The sequence below is a fragment of the Aquila chrysaetos genome, chromosome 25 (assembly GCF_900496995.4).
Source record: "Aquila chrysaetos chrysaetos chromosome 25, bAquChr1.4, whole genome shotgun sequence".
Taxonomy (NCBI): Eukaryota; Metazoa; Chordata; class Aves; order Accipitriformes; family Accipitridae; genus Aquila; species Aquila chrysaetos.
Genome location: NC_044028.1, coordinates 9997719 through 10005125, shown reverse-complemented (window position 1 = coordinate 10005125; position 7407 = coordinate 9997719).

Genomic DNA, 7407 nt, shown 5'->3' with positions numbered 1-7407 from the left:
GAAGAGACCAGACCGTGTGGTTTTCCCCGGCTGAAACACCCTTGCAAAACATCCTCTGCCTAATTCCAGGCCAGTTAATTCAGCCCGGGGCTTTGACGCCCGTCCCTGTCAACACGTTTTTGCTAGCACAACAGAACAAAGCAGGTTCTGCTGCATTCAGAGCACACTTGGAACTAAAATCTTTTACATGTGGTACAGTTGCCCTTTAAAAAAGGGAAATCTAAATTTAAGAGAAGAATAAGGCCTGGAGAGACTTGGAAGTTTTCTGTTCTGATGGGTGTTTGAGAAAAAGCAACACTTCTACCACCACAGAAGTTGTTTGGGGTTTACTGGATAGTACCTCCCTGCAGGTAAGGTGTGGTCTACATTATCCCAGCCACCCCTTGCTGTCTCAGAAGCTGGTCCAACAGAAATTTCCATCCTTTACTGCTACTCACTAACAGATCAAACAGTAACAGCCCAGGCTTAATGATTCAGACCCTCCAGGTTCAATCTGCATCCAGGGCCCCAGCGAAGCCCGATGTTTCAGATGTCCAAACTGTTGTTATGCGCTGACTGTTTTCACACAACGTCAAGGACAGGGTGTGCCCATGCTGCCATACAAGGACACTACTGTGACCCTACATCACTTTCATTGAGGCAAGACCTGGTTCTCCCTACAGGTTGACACCACTCGTCTATCCTCAAGGCAGTATAACCTCTTGTCTGTTGAGGGTGACCTACCACCACTGCTGAATCTTCCAGGGCAACTTGATCACCAACCACCATTACAATATGAACTTCTCCTGAGGACTGCCTTTAATGGCAGGTCTTAAATTTCAAGGCTTAGCACCATTTGTGCTTGCTTCCCCCCCCCCCCCCCCGCTTTAAGATCTCTGTGCACATAAGCAGAGTGAAGCCTAAATCAATGCACACAATCGAACTACAGATGAAATTATAAGAAATGTCTCTTTGAAAGACAGGTTCCTCCTTCTAGGGGAGACAGAACAGCTGGGGTTACATTCTCAACTGTCCTGAGCTTCCCTTTGCCATTGCTGGAAGATCACTTGACACATATTTGGCAGGAGCTGATGCAGAGCCACTGTTTTCGTTGTCTGCACACAGTCCTTTGGGCAAGGGTCACCAGGGGTTAATCCAGGCAGCACAACAGCGTAAAACATTTCCTCTCGGGGCGAGTAGCCTTCTCCAAAATTCTCCTCCGCAGCTCCAAAACATAGGAAAGTTGTTGTAAAAACGTGGGTGAAACATGCAAGTTACATCCCTGAAGATGTAACCCTTGCTTTCAGATGCCTGGCAGAAGGCAGACCTTTTTTTTTCCCCCCACCAGCTTATGTTACAAGCAGGTCTGGGAGCACACACAGAGAGCAGGCACCCCTGCATGAGTATCCCTGTAATTACAACTTCAAACTGCCTTACCCTGACTCCCCTGTGGAAGTGTTAGCAGGAACCCTCCCTCTCACTGCTGCGTGACCTCTGCCTATTGTCTGTAGTGATATTTACAGTTGTCGTGGTCTCCCTCGCTCTGTAGGCTGGCTCCCGAAGTCTTTTCGTATTTGGAATGTGTCAAGTAAATGGAAACACTGACAGGGAGAGTAATTTAAGCATTCAGGAACCAAACTACCATTAAAACACTAGCACACACAGGAACACATACTAATATCCTAAGGAACAATAGCCAATCTGAAAAACAATAGGTAATTTTCTTCTGTCTCCTGCTCTTTTTATGGCTCATACTACCTGTCATAAGTAGCTGTTAAAGAGCCCATGCTGCAGCATGGAAGAGGGGAGGGGGAAACCCAAAATACACTACAAAACACTCTCCCTCAAATTCTGCCCTTCAAAGGGAATTTAATCTCCAGCTGTCTACCATTTAAGAAATATCAAGTAAAATGGTGAGAATAGACTGCAAAATGCCTTTTTTTGCTATTATACTCGCTACTGAGGGAAAACATTTTTGATGGGGTGACCTTTGCATTGAGCTGTGTTCATACTGAAATGCATTTTGCAGACCATGAAAAAAGCAGCTCCCTTTGACAGCTGAACTCAATATGTAAGAACTATTTAAGAGAAGCTGCTTTACAAACAGTGGGTGGCAGATGACAATTAGTTTTATTCTTCTATTATGGTACTGATGGGGGGAAAAAATTATTGCTGTTAGTCACAGTATGCTTGATAGGACAACAAAGAGGGACTGGGGTCTCTCTGTCTTTCCCATGTTTTATTTTCCCTGTGTATCTGCAAGCATCATCTTTATTCCTTCGTACATGCACACACACACTTGTTCTTCAGTCTGTTCCCAATTTTGTCTCCCTTTGCTTTAATTCAGCCCTAAATAGGTTAAATATTTAAATATGTTAAATGCAAATCTGGGTAGCTTCCTGAGCTGTGGAAGTGTTTTGCGTTGGTCCTTGAAGATCAGCATAAAAAGTCAAGTCCAAGAAAGATGGGGATTAAAGAGGAGGAGGGGAAGAAAAGCGGCACAAGGAAGAGAGGGGGCACAGAACGAATCCTCCACCAGCACAAGTCGCTCCCTCTCCTGCTTGAATTATACAAGATTAGTTTCTCTCAAAATGTCATCTGTGCCTCACCTGGACGCAGGGACCTCGCCGGAGCCCGGATCAGAGCCGTTCGCTGCCCTCCAGGGATGCTGGCGTTGCTGTTCCCACTCGGAGCCGGTGGTTTGGGGCCAGACCTGGCTGGGCAGAAGGGACACCCAAGGGACTGAGAAGCCACTGCTCTGGAGAGGGTGGCCAAAAAGCAAGAGGAGGCTCAGCGCCCGCAAAGCAGCAGGAGCCCTCCATGTTGGCTTTCCCAGGCCCCTCGGGGGGGACCAAACTAGGCACAGCTGTGGGCCTCACCAGCTGGGGCACGGCCGGCAGCCATGTCGGGTGGTCCCGGGCTGTCAGGAAGCAGGGCCCTGGCTGCTGGCGGCCCTGCCTGACCAGGCCCTGGCAAAAGGGGGGACCCCAGCAGCGGCCCCCCGCAGCGCTGCCCTCCCCGGAGCAGCCCCGTCTCCGGGAGCGGCCCTACCTGCCAGGAGCTGGCACAGCCGGCGCCGTCTGGCTTGTAAAGGGCTCGGCGGGCCAGGAGCCGAGCCGCGCCAGCAGCCCGACCTCTTCCAGGAGACGCAAGAGCCTGAAACTCGGAGTCTGACAGCGACCGCCAAGCTGAAAGAGGAAGAAACGGGACAGCGGGGCGCTTTCGGAAATGGGGCGACAACGGCATAGGGCACAAACGCGATGCTTGCTGGCACTTGTGCCACGTGTACCACAGCAGGCCGTTCCCTTCCCGCGCCGTGTCGCAGAAAACCACGGCTGACTGCTTTTGAAAGGCGGCTGAGGGACGGGCAGAGCCTCCGTCCACGTCCAAGCGCCACTCGGGGAAGCACACGTGCGCCTGGCCCATCTCCGAGACCATGGGCTAGGACAGGGCACTGGGAGAGCAGCTTGGCAAGGGGAGAGATCCCAAAACGCCCGGGAGGGTGGTCCAGCACCCCCCAGACCGTTTCCTCCGCACCAGGCCAAGATGGCTGGGGAGGGCAGCCGCCCTCGCCTTTGGCGACAGCAAACCCAGGCGTCGCTTTGCCACCAAAAGGCCTGGCTTTGGAAGGACATGGGGATCCCCAAAACCGCACCGACCTCTGCAGAGAGATGACCCCAGCCTGCCCCAGCTGACAGCCCTCGTCCGCTGCGCGAGCAGCACCTTGGGTCTAGAAACACCAGCGAAGCCCAGATGGGTTTTCCCGTCTCCTCCCCTTCATTCCTAAGGAACCCCACCAGCAAGGACGCTACTCCGCGCCGGGGTCCTCACCAGCGCCCGGTGAACCAGGAAAAGCTATGGCAATCACCTGTTGTGTTCCTTGTTCATATAAGTACATGGTGAGTTTATTCTGTGATGGGCTAATTTGAGAACGCTTCAGACAATGGGCTGGGTATGCGGCCTCTTTTTCTGTTTCACCACACCATGTGCAGAAAAGTGACTGTTTTCCTCAGCTTAGCAGACACCGCATAAGACCGACGGGGCAGAGGCCACTAGGGCTGCAGACCCGCATTCAGCGTAAGCCCAAGGGTGCTGTGTGAGACACCAGACAGTGACCCATGAAGAGAGACAAAGACATTTACATGGCACATTCCCACCCAGGCAAGCGAGTAAACAAAAGGGCAAGAAAAACTAATACAAAAAAATCCTATAGAGAAGTTATTTGGCCATGAAGGAACATCCGGGTGGCAGCATCAGATATGATGGTTCCCAGATATATTTTTTTTCCCCGAAGGTCAGGCAGCCCTTTGACTAATAAAATTTGAGAATCACAGCTGTAAAGTCTATTCCTGCCTCTGTTCTTTGCCTGCAGAGAGAATATACGTGCATGAGTCTGTATTTCAGATAGCTGGGGCCAAGGATAACTCAAAAGATCTTCAAAAAGGATAAAAACATCCTTCATTGTACAGCAGCTCCCAAACCATGATTTTGGTAGAAAATAAGCACGGTCATATGAAAAGCTACACACAGCATACAAAAGGCAACAAACAAAAGTATGTGAATTCAGGCAACGTTTGAATATTTTAATATCAGCGGAAGCTTTTCAAATGTGATCAGCATATAGTTAGGAGACACTTCTCCTTTGCAACTAAAAATACCACGCCAAGCTCTGGAAGAGAGCAGCCACCAGCAGAGCAGGAGGGTTGCATAAGCCTCTGGGCACCATTGTCTATGGGGAGCAAAAGGGCCCCAGGTGCTTTCTTGGCGTTGTGGGAAACAGCAGATAGTTCATTGAGCAGTTTGATTTATATGACACTTAGAGCAACAAATCCATCAAGGTCAGCCTGAAATAGTCACAAGACATAGGTATTCACACCATACATTGGCATCCTTTGATAAAAGGCTGTGCATCTCCTGTAGCACTTAAAAAGCGGTACTTATTTTTAAATTAAGGTCTCCAAATGACTGTTTAAAACCTTAAGTAGGAAACATTTAGAGCCCAGCTTTGTGGCTCTGATTTGCATGAGGCTATGCTCCCACATAGCAGGGACAATAACGAACTCCATGGGCTGCTTCCAGCTCAGTTCAGCTGGCAGTGCTGCCTCTCTGAGCTGTCACAGCCTGGTGGAATTTGGATCTGTGCCAGTGGAAATCTTCCCTTTAGTTGTTTGAGCTTTGGATGAGGACTAACTTACACAGACCTTTAAATGTGAGCTTCAGCAAGATTGGCTGAGGAAGGCCAGTTCAGCATATACTGTCCATTAAAGGTCAGCAGTTCGGGGATAAGCTTCACCAGGCAGGAGCGAGCACTGTCCAGGATCAGCCATTATCCTTCAGATAGACCATAAATTACTTTATCCTTGAGACTGGGTGCTGAAAGCAAGGACCTGAATGTTTCCTAGACTGCAAGGGACACCTGAAATCTGGATCTTTCTCAAGTCTAGGCAGGGGCTCTTTCCCCCCCTTACTTCACAGCTGAACGCTGGCACAGCACCAGCCCCGCTGCAGCCCCATGCTCAACCTGGTTCCCCACACCCCCATGTGCTTCCCATATAATCTCAGTTGTTGTTCTAGGCAGACAGCTCTGTTTTCACTTAAGGCAATTCTATTCCTTTCATTGTGTTTTTAATTTTCATTTCAACAAGATTTACTCCCACGACCGTGCTTTCTGGCTTCTTCCAGCTTTTGTCCTTTATTTTTACTGCTGGAGTCAGAGATGATTATCTCTAAGAAAGAGATTTCAGCTGCATTATGTTGATGGTAAGTGCTGTTTTGCCTGCCCTGTCTGATTTTCCATGCAAGATGCTTTTCGTATAGCTTTAAGTGTTTTATTATTTGCAAATCGGTTGCCACGTCTCCAAGTTTCCCTTTCCCTGCTGTGGAAAGCGCCAGCATTGCTGTAAGGAGGGGACTGCAGCCTCTGGCAGGCCCAAAGAAGCAATCAGTTGAACCTTGGAGAGGACCGCAGAAACCTCCCACAAATGCAGGCTGCTCTGGGGCACCGTGACCTCCCCTGGTGGTACCGCAGTGTCTTCGAGCACCTCTGTCTGCAGGTCCAGGGCAGCAGGGACCTTCCTGTGCCAGGGCACGGCTCGCTGAGAGACAACAACAGGGTCACCGGCTTCCCAGCAGCCAGCACATTCGGGTGCTGGTACACAAGCTGCGACACCTCCATCCTTGACAGCACATTCTCCAGCACGACATGGAGATCCTCAAACCACCACTTCTGCTGCCAGCATTGGGAGATGCCCAGGCAGCAGGGAAGCACTGCTGAAGTCCAGGACTAAAGACAGATCCTGATGCCACCTGAAGTCGGTAGGAGCTAGATCTGCCCAAGACTGTCCTTCTAGAGCATCATCATCTCCATGACAGGGGGCTTCTGAAGATGCCACATGAATCTCCAACCATGACTAAGGTCTCCATAGAAGCACCTTCCTCTTCCTTTCAGGCAGAGGAGATATGCCCTCCTCAGCCTCTCCAGCAGCACTCTGCATTAGCCTTCCCCACATTTCCTTCCCAGTGCCATTGCTGCCTGCTCGTGCTTTGGACCACCGGTTCTCAGCTGCTTCTTCAACCACCTTTCACAGGTCCACAGCAGCCTCACTGGTCCCATGCACGTATTACACAGGGCCTGGCAATGCCATAAGCTCTCTCACATCACTTACTGCGCTAGCACCCAAAGCTAGAGGAGCAGACAACCCCGTAAGAGAAGGCAAGAGCATTAGAACAGTGTCCCCACATTGTCACAAGTAACCAGCAGCCACAAAAGGTCCAACAAGGTCCTTGTCCTCTCAACTGGCCATGCTGCCCATGCCCTACCAGGGACATTTGTCTGACTTCAGCCAAGTCAGTGCTGTAACCTCAGCATCTGAGTTTTTTCCTTCCTGCCTACTTGTCAGGTCCCTCTATTGACATAAACTACCTGCTCATCTCAGCTCTGCAATACCTCCCAGCGTGCTGAAAACCAGCAGGTCCGTGCCCGTACAAGACCCTCACACCGTACAACATCTCACTGGCTTGTGAAATAATACCTAGTCAGGGCAATACAATAGAGCAAGCGCTACTGAAAGCCACTGCTGGCTCAGCAATTTTATTTTCAATCAAAGCAGCATTTTTTATTTTTTGTAATAGTTTTTCCCCCTTTGGCATTTTCATTAGAAGACCAACAGGGAAAAAAAAGCCCTCAACAATCCCTGAGTGAAAGTTATAAGCAGACTGACACCTGGTAATGAGATATTTCAAGCTATGGCCTGGCACTTTTATGGTATTTCTAAACCAAGTACTCAATCAAGCGAACTCAGAAAGAATGGAAAGTTTGTTACTCCCAGGCATATGTCTTAAGGTTTTTCATCTTACATTTCATCAATGGAAGAATACAGTGCAAATAAGGCAGGCAAATACCTGGCAAGTAAATACTTTTGCCACAGT